Below are 17,202 nucleotides of genomic sequence, written 5' to 3' on the forward strand. Positions count from 1 at the left end.
TTGTTTTAATCTTCATCTTTATTTTATCCTACATGATAATTGACAGGTGACTCCAAAGCAAAGTTTGCAGACTTCAAATAGGAATCTTCAAAAGGTTTAATTAGCTCCACAAATGGGTTGGGGTAATGGACCCTCTGCCAGTAACAGGTGTCATCCCTTTTGAAGTAATGAGGACAAGAGCATCCAGTATCTGCCATACAAAACATAGTTAACTTACCAGAAACCTCAATATTACTGAGGCATTCTGAGAAATACAAGTCCTCAATACCACCCCAGAGATGTTGAATCAAAATCCATCTTTGAGCAAGCTCCACAGGACATTTGTGAAGTATCAATCACTTCATCTTGACATTGATTTTCATCCCTCCCACCACCCATTCATCTAAGGATGTGTTCAATACATGTTTATAGAGCACCCATTCTTATAATCCACCGTGCCAGGTACAGCATGGACCAGGAGGTGACATTGCAATGACTCTCACGAAACTCATGGTTTGATAGAGTTGACATTAAAGGGATTTTTACCCAAGGGACTTGCTTCTGCATGTGGTGCAGGGGTGACAGAGAACAGCAAAGTGGAAAGCAACAAACATTTGCACAGGACCTTGAAAGGTGTGAGGAATTTACATATTTAAAGAAAGGTGTGGATATTATGGGCTGTTCGAAACAGTCTGAGCCAATGCTGGGAAGGTAAAGATCCTGGGCTTGCAGGAGACCCACGGGGTCAGTGCAGCAATTTAAAGGAAACAGGGGACAAGGCTGGACACAGGGGTCAGGATGGCACAAAGGGGCAAGCTGAGAATGCCAGCTGGGGTAATTGGACTTTTGTCTTGTAACTGGCAGGAAGCTGTAAAGAAACTCAAGAGGTAGATGCTTAAAAAAATGTGGTCCCTAGAAGTGATGCAGGTGTAGCTGCTGTGTCACATGTGTGCCAGTAGGTGGCAGAGAGGAGAGAGGCTTATGTCTTATGTTCAGTGTTCTGACCTATGGACATCTGAATGGTTAGTAACCTAACACTCCATGAAAAAAAAGTGAGCCGAGAGGATCACCAGTCCTGTGCCATGCATGCCCCAACAGCTCCAGGGACCAGGAGCAAGCAGAGCACGAAAGAACCCCGCCTGGGACTGATGCTCCCTGTGTGGCCTGTGCTGCCACTGGTGGGCATGCCTGGAATTGTAGAGAGACAGGAACAAGAGACTCTGCACAAGGTGGGTAGTGAGAATTGACACTCAAAAGTTGTTCTCTGATTTCCGCATATGTGCTGTGATAGGTGCATGGACGCGCACGCGCGCGCGCGCGCACACACACACACACACCCCTCCTTTTTCTTCTTCTTTTTTAAAAAAAGAAAGAATGAAATTAAGAAAAAATTGCTTTCTCTATGGGCGCAGGCAGAGCCAGGCAGTGTTTGGGGGCAGCCTAGGTGGCATCTCATGGCCCTGTCTCAAAATAGCAAGACCAACAAGATCTATTTTTTCCTCTTTGAGTTAGGAACACCAGTCTCTGCCTACCCTGCTGTGTTGTGTACTGCCTTATTAGGGCGACAGGGTCGAAGACAGCCAGGGTATGAATGACTGAGACCCAACGCTGCTGTACAAATAATATGACTCTCCAGCCGTAAGGGAGAAAGCTGGAGAAAACCCACTTCCGCCACTGCCTTCTCCCAAATGGCCACTAGGGGGTCTGCAAAGCTAGCTGTTCATCCCCAGCCAGGCAAACAGGCGAGCTTGCGTCATAGAAAGAAAGCTTCCCCGCCACCCCGCAGTGTCCTATCTCACATCTCTATTCAGGACCCTTCCCATTTTCATGCACCCTTCCCAAACCTTCTGAAGCAAGGAGTTCACGCTCTGTAACTCAAGGGGTCCTGGGATTACCTGCAAGGCTACTCAAAGCGAAAACCATAGTGCTCTCCCCTCCCCCACCCGTGGCAGAAACTCCTGTGAGGGACCGGAGATCTTTCAGTGAAGAGGTTTGGGTCGGAAACTTCCCCAGACTTTGAATCAGAATCACCCAGGATAGGTTGGGGGGCCTGCCTTTCAAACAAGACCCCGCCCCCAGTAGTGTAAACTAAAGGTAGGAAATTCTTTCTTTGCATACGAACTCAATGAGTGTCATTAAAATGTGGTAGGTGATGAGTTCTCTGGTACCAGAGGCATTCAAGCAGAAGCACCACGTTTACTGAATTGCCCTCTTGTTGTCTGTCAGCACAGAATCCTCCATTTATTGCAGGCGGAGAAAATACGATTCACAGGAACTGCCGGAGTTTCCTGGCTGAGGTCCCCAGCTCTCGTCCCCAAGCTCTGCTGGGTCTGCTCCTGTATGTATGTGTTGAGATGTGTCTTGGTCTTCCCCAGGTCTTGAGTGAATGAAGGTCCAGGCTAATGAACCTTTGCTGGTCAGCATTAAAAATAGTTAGAGTTCTACACTGGCAGCTGGGCCAGCAGATCATGTACCCAGCCTGGACCCCTCAGCATCAGCACCACAGAGAGGTTGGAGCCTAGGTCAACGAGGAGACGAGCTCTTCTGGCTGCTGGGGTCTTCAGGGAACGTGTGGCCAAGGCCAGAGAGATGTTGGTCAGAAAGAAGAGGATGTTTTCTCCTGGGGTAGGAAGAGCCAACTTCATATAGTGACCGAAGGCAAAGTCTATGTTACTCACAGAGACTTTTGTGGCAGGGCAGAGCAGGCCTGGGAGAGCCATTCTCGGGGCAAAAGTCTATGACATCAGAAACTCTGTGGTCAACCTGGGACAGACCTGCCTGAGTCCCAGATTTTGTCTCCATGCAGCTCGGTGACTATTAAAAACATGTTCTAATGGCTTGTCCACACCAGCTCTGGTGCTTTTAACACCAGGATAAAGGTTACATAGCAGCCTAATGATGGAAAAGGACCGGTCAGTAGGACTTGGCACTTGGATGCAGAAAAGTGAGTATGTAATTTGAGAAGGGGATAAACCTTAGCAACTGCATCCCTGGTCTTTCTCTAGCTGGCTTGGTGCCAGGGATGGATAAAAGTGCCCTGGCTGAAAAAAGCACGGAGAGAAGTCTGTGAGCCACGTGTCCTTCCCCACCATCTTGTTATCATTTTATTTGCCTCATATATGATGCGATAAGTACATATGTGATATGTATACATGCACGTTGCATGATATGTACATATATGCACAGATGTTGCCTCTCATATATATGATGCCTCTCTACCTCTTTACTCCTCTTGATGGTATTGAAGAAAACGCTACACATTCTTGTTGTCTAAGAATTTTTCAAAGCTGCTCCATGATGATACAGCCTTTAATTCCAGGTCTCGGCAGAGGCAGAGGCAGAGGCAGAGGCAGAGGCAGAGGCAGAGGCAGAGGCAGAGGCAGAGGCAGAGGCAGAGGCAGAGGCAGAGGCAGAGGCAGAGGCAGAGGCAGAGGCAGAGGCAGAGGCAGAGGCAGAGGCAGAGGCAGAGGCAGAGGCAGAGGCAGAGGCAGAGGCAGAGGCAGAGGCAGAGGCAGAGGCAGAGGCAGAGGCAGAGGCAGAGGCAGAGGCAGAGGCAGAGGCAGAGGCAGAGGCAGAGGCAGAGGCAGAGGCAGAGGCAGAGGCAGAGGCAGAGGCAGAGGCAGAGGCAGAGGCAGAGGCAGAGGCAGAGGCAGAGGCAGAGGCAGAGGCAGAGGCAGACGAATCTCTTTGAAACCAGCCTGGTCTACAGAGTAAGGTCCAAGACAGCCAGAGCTATGCAGAGAAACCATGTCTCATAGTTTTTTTTCTCTTCCCCACCATATAGACTCAGGTAACATAGAAGCAGACATTTTGGAGTATGCTGGCATTTAGTTCTGGGAGCTCACAATGTCACACAGCTGTCAGATACGAAGGGAGCTGGGTGGGTTAGGTGTCTATGCACAGTCCTTTCCTCACACAACAAAATCCCTCAAGCTGTTTGTCAGTGACAGAAAAGTCAAAATGTCGACCCTGGACCACAGTAAAAATGTTACTAATTATGTCCACAGTCCTCATAAGATGCGTTTTCATTTTGGAGAAAGAACTGGAACTTGAACACAGAGCCTGGCACATAGAAAATGTCCTACCACTGAGTCATCCTTGAGCAGGTGTGCAATGCTTGCCTGTGTGTTTGTGAATGTGTGTGCGTGTGGGTACTTCCATGTGCACAGCCCTCTTCTTACCCTTTGGTTTTGACACAGTGTCACTAGGTTGCCCTACTGACCTTAAACCCACTCTCAGCTATTTCCTCCTTGGCCCCAGAAGGTGGAATGTTTCAAAAGATTCTAAAATGCTCTTCTATTTCTCCACACTTTAAAGGGCAAAGCCAGGGAAGTGGCAAGGAGGGACTGCAGCTGGCCAAGTCCTCCTCAGCAGGCCTGGGGGTGACACAGAGGAGCTCTGCTCCCTCTCCCACAGACTCTGGGTGGAGCCTGGTGTCTCCACTCCATCCTTCAGAAAAGTTCCCTCTGCAGCTGGGCCTTTCCTCTGCTTCCCAGCCCTTTCACATCCTTAAAGCTCAGAGAACCTCCCCTCAGGACTCACACTTCACTCCTGCCAAGGCCTTGTCCTATCCACCTATAAAGTGATTTTCCAGTGTTTAGCTTCAAACTACTTCAGTCACTTCTGAAGAGATTGCATACCCACTGACGAGTCACCCCACCCTTCCATCCCCATAGCTCCTGACAATCATCAAAACACCCTCTATATTTATGAATTACCCTGTTCTGGATATCACATGTCTATGGGTCACATGACACAAGCCCTACTGTGTCTGGCTCTTTCCCTGTGAGCATATTGGCAGGCTCACACACAGGGCAGCAGGAAATGGCACCTCTCTCATTTGTCTAATGTAGTCATAGTGTGTGGCCTGAGCAAGCTCTGCTCGTCCGTGCATCAGTTGGGGGGACACTTGAATCACAAGCCCTTTGCTGACTATGAAGAAGCATGGTGGATGCTGGCTGCAGTGCTTGCCATGTCCTTGCTTCCTGTTCCTCTGAGTACCTGCCTATAGCGTGGTTGCTGCATCAACCTCTCCAAAGACTGCACCATTCTCCATTCCTACTGTTGCACAGGAAGCCTTTGAATTCCAGCCCTGCAGGCTGTGACAACCACACAGCACCTGGAGGGACAAGTGCTGTAGAGGGTTCATCACCAAGGCAATCTGGTGACCAAGAGACAGGAAATGAGGAGAAGTAAACCGTAATATCTAGGTTCTAGACTCCCATGAGAGGTGGATTCACACTTTGGCTACAAGTTCCAGACCCAGCTCACAGGAAGCATTGGATGTATTCATCACCAGGCTCCTTAGATTCCTGGTCTCAGAACAGGAAGGATGGAGGATCCAGCTGGGTCATGTCAATATTCATGGAGTGCATGTGGTCAGCTCAGGGCCCCAAGTGACAGGCACGTTGTCATTGTGGGGACACTTGGCTGCTTTCAATAGATGGCCCCCATTCTTAGCTCTCTCCAAGGTCTTAATGGTGTGGTATCTCAGTGCTAGCTAGGGAAGGGAATCCTGTGTGTGTGATTCTCTGCTGACCACAGGTCCACCTGTCAATGTGTGTTCTTAGGGTCCTTGAGGCTCAGGTGTGTCTCAACCTGGATGCCTTTCCCTCTACCTGAAGCCTTTGACTGTGTTTTCAGGCTCACAGGATTCTCCATAGATGTCCCCACTCCACACAAATGAACCTTGGTCTCCTCTCCTTCTATTTCTGGGTACTGATCTGGCTTACCCTTTGAGTTGAATCACACCCGCTTCTCTCCAAATGTGTCCTGATGTTCACTAAAACTGCCCTCAGTGACAGTCCCCATCACCCCGGCCCTGCCTGTCTCTCTGCACTGTAGCCACACATGGTTACATTCCCAAGCAGGGACAGTGATCAACCCCTGCAAAGCTCCCCGTGGCTCTGAGTCCTTGGAGAATCTCACAGGGCCAGGATCTTTGCCATCCAGTGTCTGTGATGCCAGTTTCCTAAACCAAGCTTATCTCAGTTTAGGTTATTTCTTAGAATCGGAGCCAATGTTCTTTGCCCTGCTTAAAATATTCTCTCTGGTCATCTGACCAACTTTGCACCCTCCCCTTGTAGTCCCTGAGCTGTGCACCACAAAAGCTGGTGCACAACAGAAGCAATCAAAGCACTGCAGGCCTCTCCTTCCTGCTCTAGCCATTAGCAGCCACAGTAAACTGCCCCAGAGGAGCTGCCCAAAATGGTAGGTCACATCTTCTCAGCCTGCAACCATCACAGGAGCTGCAGGAGCTGTCCACAGTGGGGAAACCATCTTTCCTGCCTCAGCCTACAGCTTTTGTGAAACACCACTGCAAGAGCTGCCCCTCAGGAACTGTCCACAGTGGCTGCACCTCTTCTCCACCTCCTGACACCCGATTAGCAGCCCTGCAGAGATGGCATTCAGCAAAAGCAGGCTGTGGCCAGGAAGGACTTCCCAGCCTAACCCATGAGCCAGATGCAGGGAAAAGGGGGTGAAAAACAGCCACCAATTCCTGAACAGGAAAACCCACCAATCCCTGAGCACACTCAAGCTTAGGACTTGAAATCCCACCAATCCTCACTCTGGAAATCTCTGCCCTGAGAAGCTTCACCCCCTCAGAAATTCTATATAAGCACTTCTCCTTTGTCTGATTCCCTGCTGTCTGTTCCCGGGAGCAGAGGGCAGCCATCCTTAAATTTGTCCCTCCACAGCTTGGACCCTCCAATAAACCGCTTTCATGAGATTCCGGCCTGATGTGACTCTCATTGGAAGAATCAAGGAAGAACAGAAGCAATAAAGAGAAGGGAAGAGAGTAAGTGGGGATGAGTTTCCTCAGCTCCTCAGCTCAGGTAGGGATTCTCTCCTGTGGGAACTGCAATGCTCTACTGAGGAGGCTTCCTCTCAGAGCTGTGCGGTCACTGGGCATCTGAGTCACAGGACACTCTTCCATCTGAGCAGAAATACCTCTGATCTTAGAGCAGAGCTCACATCCCTGTGCCAGGCCCTTTTGGGAGCCCTCTTTAAAGCACCTAGAGTCTTATTTTATCATCCACCTGCTCACCACCACTGTGAAACCTCGGGAACAGACTCTCAGCTTGGTGAAGGTTGGTTGTCCCTGTGGCACCAGGAAACCTGGAATACCATAATGTCTAGCTGTGTGTCATGGGGAAATGACTAAGCTTCTCTGTGCTTCAGTTTCCTCATCCATAAAGGGACTCACAATAGTATGTAGGTCAGAGGGCCATCACAGGAGTCACAGATTATGAGTGAAAACCTCTATGTCCTGGTTGTCATCTGCGGGCACCAGCTGCCGAAAGGAGCTAAGCGAGCAGTGCTACATTCAATGCAGTTATATATTTATTGACCCTTTGCTCCTGTTTCTTTATTTTGGTTGGCGGTGCTCATCTTTTGTGTGGAGCTGGTCAGCTGGGAGCTAAAAGAAAGGCCACTTTACTCTAAGTAGGAGCGCCGGGAGGAAAGGATCTGGTCTGACCATCAGGCTCCATGCATCTGCAGAAGTGAGGGCTCCAACTCTGTGCCAGATGTGGACAAGGTCAGGAGATCCTGCAAGAGGCAGTGCATGGAGGCAGAGCCTGGAGGAGGGAAAAAGTGACACAGACCTGGGCACCAAGTGGTCCCAGACGCTGCAGAGAAACACAGGGCAGCAAGTTTTCTTCTTGGTCCTTGTGGGTTGGCCTATAAGCTTACACAGTTCCATCAAGACAGCAACGCTGAAGGGAGACCTAACCAGAGCCTAAGCTGGGGCTGAGCCTATCTGCTGTGGCCCTGGCTTGCAGGTTGAGGCAGATACAGGGGAGAGAGCAGGGGCAGGGAATAAGACAAGTTTCAGGTTCAGGAACATAAGCTAGTCCTGCCAAGAAGTCTGGGAGCAAGACACTGACTACCCACAGGCGTCTGTGCATGAGGTTGTTACACAGTCACTGTCTGACCCAGGCATGTCACAGCCGAGCAGAGCATGGAAGCCACAATGCACATGGAGACCCACAGACGGGCTCAATGCCTGGCTCCTGGGAAGAAGAGCCAACACTTAGGAAGTTCTTGTCTCATTTGGGGTTGGATATCTTGGCCATAAAGGGGGCAATTTCAGTTTCTGTGTCAAAGATAATCATCACAAAAGGCCGGTTGAAATGTACAGTCAGAGGGTTCAGTTTTCCAGATAGTGGGACAATTTTGACTCCTGTGGCAGCAGCTGCTTCTGTGCCTGTCTCAGCCACATCCAGCACAGCCTTGTGGACCACCTGTGGGGAGAGAAACACATCACTGGTTGGATACCTGGAAGGCAGGAGAGGGTATGGAGCAAGCAGTGAGTGCTGGCCTCATCTGCCGGGAATTTCCCTGTTTCTACCACGAGCCCTGCCCCTGACTTTTCCAAGTCCCTGCTCAGTCTGTGAGATGAGGGACACCCTGGGTCTGCTCGGTGTCTGATCTGTGCTGCCCTCAAACAGACTAAAACAGAAGGACAGGAGTAATCAATGCTTGGCTTCTCCCAACAGGCCGACTCCCCGCAGCCCCACAGGGAACAGCCAGTGTGCTGGCAGCCAGTGCAGGATTCAGCATCCCTCCTGCTCCAGCCTCCTTGGGATATACATCAGCAATGCACAGGGAAATGCTTCATATTCCCAAACAGCCACACCCTGCTGGTACAGATCTGAGCCCCAGGCTCTCAGTAGGCACTGGGGAGGACTTTAAGCACGTTCAGGCTGTGCACCTAGAAAGGTATTATGAGTGTGTAAGGCATCTTCTCTCATATTCCCAGGATTTTCATCACAACTGCCATAGATCCCTTGTTATTATCTTACTGCTACTATTCTGTGTGCTGGTAGAGAAGCACTGTCCCGGGCCTGGAGTGAAGAGGCTGAGGCTGGACATGCTTTGGCTCTGCAGTGGACTGTGGGTAGCACCTGCAGTGCAGCACAGGTTGGTACCCATGGTGATCTAACACCAAGCATGGGTACTGCCCACCATGGGCTCTTGGGTGTGGTTTTGTTCACGGGTAGAGGAGAGACTGGCTGCATACTCTCAGCAGGAGTATCTAGGGTGTAATTAAGCTCTCCCAGGCATGAAGGAAACTGAGAAATGCAGGTGTTCTCACACATGTACCATCCACACATGCCCACATGGCCTTCACCATTCACAGTCAGGACCCAAGCTGAACCACCCCGTCTACTGTCTTACCTGAGAGACACTCAGGTCCTTGGACCCTGTGATCCCAGACAGGTCAGCCTGTGTCGAGAAGACTTCCCTGATGCCCAGCTCTGAAAGGGCATCTTCCAGCCTGTACTCAGCGGAGATGGAGAACTTGGGCAGGTGCAGTTCATCTATCATCCTGAGAATGAAAGAGAAATGAAGAGTCACTGGCCTCTGGCTCCTTCAATCCACTGAGTAGCTGGGGTTCCTCTCCATACACAACTCTCTCACTAGAGTGAAGATTTCTTTCCACCCATGCCTAGACAACTCGACTTTGCTCTTTCTCATACAATAATTATCCATCAGGGCCTGAGATTGTGAACAGTGGACAGGAACCCTGACTTAATCCTGGCTGTCCCTTGACTGAGAATGCTTTCCTCCTAGATCCACACAGTGTAGTCCTTCCCTGTCATGCTGGCACTTAGGCATCACATAACGAGACTTACATTTAACACAGCACAGAGCATCAGGCTCCAGTGTTCCTTATCCTCTGACACGCCTCTCTCCACCTCACCACTTCTTTTACCATTAACTTACTAAATAACGTTTGGCTTAATTCCCACTTCCCTTCTCTCTCTTCCTCGATTACAAGGAAGCCCATAAGGATAACAGCTTTTGTGCTTTAGTCTCTGATATACTCTAAGAGTCTATGTAAGAGCTTGGCACATAGTAGGTCCTCAAGCCATCATTCCATGTGTGGTGAATGATGAGTGTTGAGAGGATAAGATGGCTCCACAGGGTAGAGCCGATTCTCAGAGCTCATCTCCTGTCAATCACAATTCCCTCTGCCTTCCAACTCATTCTAGATTCTGTGTAACTTACAGCCTGTTAGAGGGAGGATACCTCAGCTCCTTGTTCTAGCCGATCTCCTCTTGAACAACAAAATCTACAGCAACTCAGGGCCCAAAATACAAAGTCAGCAGAGGGAAATTTAACTCAAATCCACATGTCCCCTGGGCACTCTCCACTATTACACTGGGTACTACTGTGACTCTGATGTATAGGGACACTGGGCCTCATGCTGAGGACAGAACATGGGGCCAGGCCAGTTCTGGGTCCTGTGGACATGCACCTGGGTTTCAGAGATTCCTTCCACTTCCTCAGGGTCTCTGGTTGCAAGCTGGTTTCCACCTGCTGCATCTTGTTCTCATCAGGGAGGATGAACAGGGTGCTGGCCTTTCCTGTGTACTTCAGCTCCACCACAGAGCAGGACAGCTCCTCATCCCAGAAGGAGGGTGTCCTCAGGTCCTCAATGCTCCTCATGGGCACTTTCACAGGCCTCCTTTTGCCCACGTAGAACTCAGACTAGAATGTGTCACGAGGGTCAAAGGGCACCTTCCATTTTCCTAAAGAAATAACAAATCATCAGATTGTAACAGCAGCAGAGACACTCTGCTTCCTCCTCATCGATTCTGAGTTATGATACAATCCACCATCTTCAGTCACTCATAATGTCCCTTAGTGTGGCACATGTTGAATTAGATAAAGCTTGGTAGTTATCAGGCTGCTAGCTCTGAGCATTGTCTCTGGGCTTGTTTTGAAGAGGATACTTTAAAACCACAGCCTGGCTCCTTGAGCTCCTGACACTGTCAGGGACGTGGGGTGGAGTGTGTAGGAGAGCCCAGAGTGAAGGTGGTAAGACTGGAAACAGTGGAGAGTTGAGGCTCCTGTCTTCCCCAGGGGAACCATGTCTAGAAGGCAATGGCTTGTGGGACAGGTTTCAGGGGAAACAGAACAGCACAGACTGATTTCTGCCATATTGTGATCATTTCACAATCCCATACATTGTGGCTAAGACACGGGTAATGAGTCAACTCACACATGGGCTGGGGGCACCCACAAAAACCCCAGGTTCAGCTCAGGCTTATCCCAGATTCCTACTAAGTGACCCCAATGCCAATGCACACTGAGAGACTTATTACAGAGAAGGCTCATGGGAGAAGTCCTGTATAGTAACTGCCAGCAGGGCTCTTCACTAGCTGTGGGTTATGCTACTTTCTCTCTTACGATTAGGGCAGTCAGCCTCCTTAGGGCAACAGTTTCCCATCCCACCAGCACCCTACTAGAGACAGAGGCTTTTCAGCTGGGATGGACTTTTCCTACAGGAGCATGTTCGAAATGCCTGCAGTGGGCAGTGTGAGGGAGTAGCCATGGCTTCTGCACACTATGGTAGGACTGGATATGTGAGCTATGGCCTTCTGCTAATAACTAAGTTTAAGTTACAGCCAGATCAGCCTTCTTAGATGGACAGATCAGGGTTTATGTTGACTACGTACCATGAAGCATACCATTTTCAAAAAACCCCAGAGGAAAAGTAAGGGCTTTGGGTACTAAGAAGTTAGGCATCTATATCTACAAGGATTGAGCATCTCTTTTTCAGTTGTCATCTTAATGACACAGGCACCCAGCCAAGATTCCTTCCCTCCACTCCTGAGCAGTGACCACTCTTACCTTAAAAGTAGATGTAGTTCACCAGAACCATGGATGTCATCGCATCCAGGTCTGAGATCAGTTCCTTGATCTTCTCCTGGGTCTCTTTACTCACATAGTCATTGATGAGCTTTTTGGCCTTAAGAGGCTGCTGGAAGTCGGCTGTGAAGGCCTCAGCCTGGTACAGAGCCCTTGTCTTCTCCTGGAATTCTGCCAGGATCTGAAGGCACTTTTCAATAAACATGGCACTGCTTGTATTGATTTGCACCTGGTCCCTTGGCTGCCTGAGCCTCTGTAGGAGATGCCCAAACCCCCTGTGGATGTCTGCCTCAGGGGTCTCTGTGAGATTGAACTTGAGACCTTCTAGAATCTCTTCCAGGGTGTTCCTCTTTGCTCCCAGGGACAGGATGGCTAAGGCAGCTGAGATGCTAAGTGGGGAGAAGACGACATTTTTATCTGGATTCTTCAAAACCAGCTTCTTGTAGAGGCTGAAGGCAAAGTCAGTGTTGATGGAGGCCAATGTGAGACTGTCCACTAGTGTCCCATTGTCTTGGTCTTCTTGGACTGCAGTGTCCATTCCCAATGTGCCATCTGGGAAGCAGAGGACAGCAGGGCAGATCCCGGCCATCAAGATCCCCAGAGCTGCAATGAAGGCCATCTTCTGTGTTCTTCAAACTGAAAGGAAAACATCCTTTGAGTCTGGGAGGACCAGTTGGTGCTCTGACCATGTCCTAGTTCTCCCATCTGGGAAGCATTGTATCCTGCTGTGCTGCCCTTCCTGCCTCTGTGACTGCCCACTGGAGATGCTCTGGACACTCAGATGGCAGAAGGACACCATGTGTTCCCTACTCCCATGTTGGAATTGATGTTGCAGAAGCCAAATTTTCTAATAGAGAAAAAGTATTTGATAGTCAGGGAGTTAAAAGGATATTCCAGAGTCAAAGAGCAAGCCAAAAAAGAAGAAGGGTGTGGGTGTAAGCCCTGTCTGTTCAGAATCTCCCCTCCATCCCTGTTACCTCCCTCCCTTCCTCCTTCCTTTTTTTCCTCCCTCCCTCTCTTCCTCCCTCACTCCTTCCCTCTGTCTCTCTGTCTCTGTCACTTTGTCTCTCTCTCTCTGTCTCTCTCATTTTATCTCTAGGAAGACCTCAGGAGTCTTGGAGCAGTAATTAGCACAAGATCAATCTTAGCCTTTTGGTGGCAAGTCTGCAAAATCTTAAAACTGTGGCCTAAATCCAGAGAATGTTTCTGAGAGTGTGGATGTCAACTGAGAAGAAGCACTGGAGACATCCGGTGCCGTGTCAAAGCCTTGAAAGCACCGAGAAGCGGTATTAGTAGGATGGGTAGGGGAAGGATCTCCCAGCCCTTCCAGGGAACCACATGGTGATTTGTACCTCAGCCTTGGAAGGCCTCCTGTTGAGAAGAACTAACAGTGTCAGTCTCTGACACCTGGGCCAGATTTCATGTTGGCTGTCAGAATGGCTGTGTGGTAGCAGGGAAATGGGTGGACTTCTCTGTGCAGCTTGGTGAGGGGCCCAGGTTACCTTACTGTTAACCTAACTGTGGGCATTGGGAGTGTAGGGAATGTCTAGGGGTCCATCTCCTCTATATACACTCAGAGTGGGGGCCACAGGCATCCTAATGGATGTTTGCGATCCTGGTAAAGAACACCATCTACCTTTAGCCTCTGGCCATTCGTACGTGTGTCCAAAGGTGAACGTGGATGGGAAATGAGAGGGAGGCCGAGGAAGAAGAGAAAGGGGAGAGCAGGAGTTTGGAGAAAGAAAGGAGTGAGAAAATGGAAGAAAGATGGGCAGGGATATAGAAGAGGAGGTGTTAGGGAGAGGAGGATGGAGCCAAGGGAAGATGGGGAGAGAAGGAGGGATTGGAAGGACCAGAGGAGGTGAGTCAGGGATTCAGACTGATGCAACCATTTCTTTGGAAAAGCACTAAACAATATTTTGTGCCAAAACTATTTCCAGAGAAAAGAGGTTGCTCAGTTCATACAGCAGCAGACATGGCTCAGTGACTGAGCCTTCTTTGCCTCCATAGTTGAGGGTGAAGTCCCTCTACTCAGCTGGGAGATCCAGTATCTAAGTGGGAATCTAAGAGGGAAGGGGTATGCCAATGCCCCAGGCATCTCCTCTGTGACATGAGCAAGACAGAGCTGCCACCTTCCCCAGTGTCACCTTCCCCAGAGTGACTGCAACAGTCCTGTCTCACCCTAGCTATGACAGCAGCATGCATGCTAGTCAAAGTCTCAAAACATCCGCCCATATGGAGTCAGAGGAGCAGGCTCCATTTCCTCTCCATGAGCATAGACCACAGCATCCACATCTTCCATTGGCAAGAGAAACAGACCATCGAGATGATTTTATGAGCCCCAGATATGTTCCCTGATTCTAACCCAGTATCTCAGTCAAAGCCCTTACCCCACCCCCACAAACATAGGTTGTAGGCTATAGTCAGTACCACAAAGTCCTAGGAAGGTTCCTCTTTCTGTCCCTGGAGAAAAGGAACCCTGGGCATTACCAGCCAGCTGCCAGCCTCTGCAATAGCTGACTCCTGATGTTCAGGGTTGCTGCTTGCTTGGCATGTTTATCTTCCCAGTGAACAGTGATGCCTATTTATTACCACCAAGGGCTCCTCCCTCCTCTTAGGAAATGCTGGCATGGACAAGCTGTGCTCTGTGCACAGACTGGAAATGAACAGACTGGAGGATTTCTGGTAACATGGATTTGTAGCCTCTGTCAGAACTATCTTCTGATGGGAAAATTCCCACGTCTATTCTACACAAGCCTACTGATCTCCTGGACATGTCTTCTGTTTTTTCAAATGGTTCAAAGTCAGTGTGGAAATGGGGAGAAGTCAGAAGCAAAACCAGAGTGCATGACCTCTGCTCTACTTAGCTCTCTAAGTCTTTTTGGAAAGAACAGAGCGACTCTATGTCCATCCTAGCAGTTTCTCTAGGGGAACTTACATGTTAGCAAACACATGCTCGATGCTGACAGAACTTGTCTACATCTACATCCAGCCTGTCATGAATGGCTGTATCCTAAATAGAGGCCTGCTCTCCCTTCTTCATGCCTCATTCCCAACCTCCCTGTTGGGCAGGAACATCATGGCCAAATCATGCTTTCCCTTTTTCTTACAGTCATCCAGCTCCTTCCAGTATTTTTCCTCTCCTCAACTCTGAAAGCCTGTTTTTCCACTGATTCCTACTAATGCTTTGCCTTATTCTCTTCCACACTCCCTCACTGACCCCAAAGCACAGGACACCTTTTCTCTTTTACAGGGTTCCCATCAGCACTCTCCATTAAGATCTGACTCCAGGATACTACCTTTATTCCTGTACCACTCTGCACAAGGCTTAAAACTTCACATACAGCACTTGTTTAATTAAGGTGCTCTCAGGCATACCCTTTTAGCCTGCATCACCCCTCCTTTGCCTGCCCCAAAGCCTGACGGCTTTTACTGACAATGCTCAGGAGGACCTCAGCATCATCCACACAGACCCTTCCTATCCCATGCTCAGGACCTCAGCATCATCAACACAGACCCTTCCTATCCCATGCTCAGGACCTCAGCATCATCAACACAGACCCTTCCTATCCCATGCTCAGGACCTCAGCATCATCAACACAGACCCTTCCTATCCCATGCTCAGGACCTCAGCATCATCAACACAGACCCTTTCTATCCCATGCTCAGGACCTCAGCATCATCAGTGCAGCATCCTTCCTATTCCTCGAGTGGTGGCTAATCTTCATACTAGACTTTCTCACACTCTTCCTCTACTTCTCCCTTTACTGCTTAAGATTAAGGACACTTTCATTATCTTTCCTCAACACCCAGATAGTAGGACCTTGTCTTACTTCAATTATCTGCCATAGGGGATCTTAGTCCCCATTACTTCAACCAGCCTCTGGCCACTGACCTCCTTTCCCTCAACCTGTCTCCCAGCAGGTTAAACCAGTGTGTAGATGACCTTACACCATGCTTCCCCTCACTCTGCTGCTCTGGAGCAGCATTCAAGAACCCCTCTTCTTGGGGCTGGAGAGGTGGCTCAGTGGTTAAGAACACTGGCTGCTCTTCCAGAGGCCCTGAGTTCAATTCTCAGCAAGCACATGGTGGCTATCTGTAATGAGATCAGATGCCCTCTTCTGGTGTGTTTGAAGACAGTGATAATGTACTCACAGACATAAAATAAATGAATCTTTAAAAGGAAGATGTAGTTATTAAAAACAAAGTAATCTTTCTTCTCAAGACCTCAGTCAGGAGGGATGAGAGGACTATTAGAGCCTACTAGTTTGAGACCAAACAAGGAACAATACACATTGTAGGTTAAGGTTTCTGTACATAGTTAAGAGAGTTAAGAATACATTTCTGTTTGCCCTGTGCAGGTTGAGGTTTCTATTTGTAGTTGTAGAATAAAATCCTTTTTGTCCTGTGCTAAGTCCTTGTAATTTAATATGAGACCAAAACGGGAAAAGTAAACCTTGCAGGTTAATGGTTCTCTTTTCAGTTGAGACTGCTAAGAACAAAGTCCTGTTTGTCTGCCCTATGTTTGTTAGAGCCACCTTCCCTGGATGTGCTTAATCACTTGTGGGCAAAAGATACCTGGACAGAGAACACGTCAGGGCGTATGCAGGTGGTTCATAGACAGGAAAGACTTCAGGATGTACACTTGCCCCTAATTCGATCTGATGGGAAATCCAGTGAATTTTGCTATTTTAACCTGCTGCAAAATGTGACTCAGGCCATTTTCTGGGAACCCAGAGATGGACCTGTCCAAAGCCCATCCACCTGACAACTATGTAATTATTATGTCATTACTAATTCTTTCATTTAGCTTTAAACTATGGTAGTGGTTTTATTGTCACATGGAGGGATTAATGATTTCTGTTTGTACTTATGACAGTTAAGAAGAAGTTCCTGTTTGTCCTGTGTTAATTCCTTGCAAGTTAAGGTTTTTATTTGTAATAAAAATAAGTTCCTGTTTCTTAGCTCTTATATAAACTGCGAGACATGTATTTCAACTTACACTAAACATGTGACCCCATTCACATGATGTATATTTTTCCTTCTGTTCCTTCCCCTTCATTGTATCTTTCTAACAGTGTATAACAACAATCCCCCTTGCCCCTGTAAACAGTCCCTGTCTCCTATAACAGAGAGTTCAAGAGACCAGCAGGGATTGTTCTTTCAAATCCGGACTTAGGGTGAGACAAGCACCTACCTAGTCCTGGGTGTACTCCCAGATACAGCTTGCTTTAGTTAAACCATTGTGGGTTTGCTCTTTGTTCCTTGCAACTCTCAAGTTTAACCCTATTTTCAACAAAAGGCTGGAATGTTAGGCCAAAGCAGAGACCCCAAGACAGTGGTGCTGGAGACAAGGCCCTAAGAGAAGGCCTTTGGCTGGGTAAACAGAGGACTAAAGGCAGATTTCTGTTTCTTAAGATCCCCTAAGGTGAGTTTTCCTTTATCATGAACCACTTTATCTTACTCAGTATTCTCTTGCTGGGAAGAGATACCAAGAGCAAGACAGAAGAGATCACTGAATTGGGGGCTGCTCATGGTTTCAGAGGCTCAGTTGATTAC

General features: G+C 48.7%; 1 non-coding gene and 1 pseudogene across 2 annotated transcripts; one reads left to right on the top strand and one right to left on the bottom strand.

Moving 5' to 3' along the window:
- The first annotated feature begins 884 nt into the window (after positions 1 to 884).
- On the top strand, positions 885 to 1,018 carry LOC143437176 (small nucleolar RNA SNORA17). The gene has a single exon (XR_013106792.1). It is a non-coding gene; the product is annotated as a small nucleolar RNA SNORA17 (small nucleolar RNA).
- A 6,283-nt stretch (positions 1,019 to 7,301) lies between these two features.
- Positions 7,302 to 14,219, bottom strand: LOC143436819 (serine protease inhibitor A3N-like; annotated as a pseudogene). Its single transcript, XR_013106631.1, has 5 exons — positions 14,074 to 14,219; positions 11,626 to 12,279; positions 10,247 to 10,520; positions 9,163 to 9,313; positions 7,302 to 8,225 (listed from the first exon to the last, which is right to left on the bottom strand). The product of XR_013106631.1 is annotated as a serine protease inhibitor A3N-like (transcript).
- Between the last annotated feature and the right edge of the window lie 2,983 nt (positions 14,220 to 17,202).

The sequence above is a fragment of the Arvicanthis niloticus genome, chromosome 23 (assembly GCF_011762505.2).
Source record: "Arvicanthis niloticus isolate mArvNil1 chromosome 23, mArvNil1.pat.X, whole genome shotgun sequence".
NCBI lineage: Eukaryota > Metazoa > Chordata > Mammalia > Rodentia > Muridae > Arvicanthis > Arvicanthis niloticus.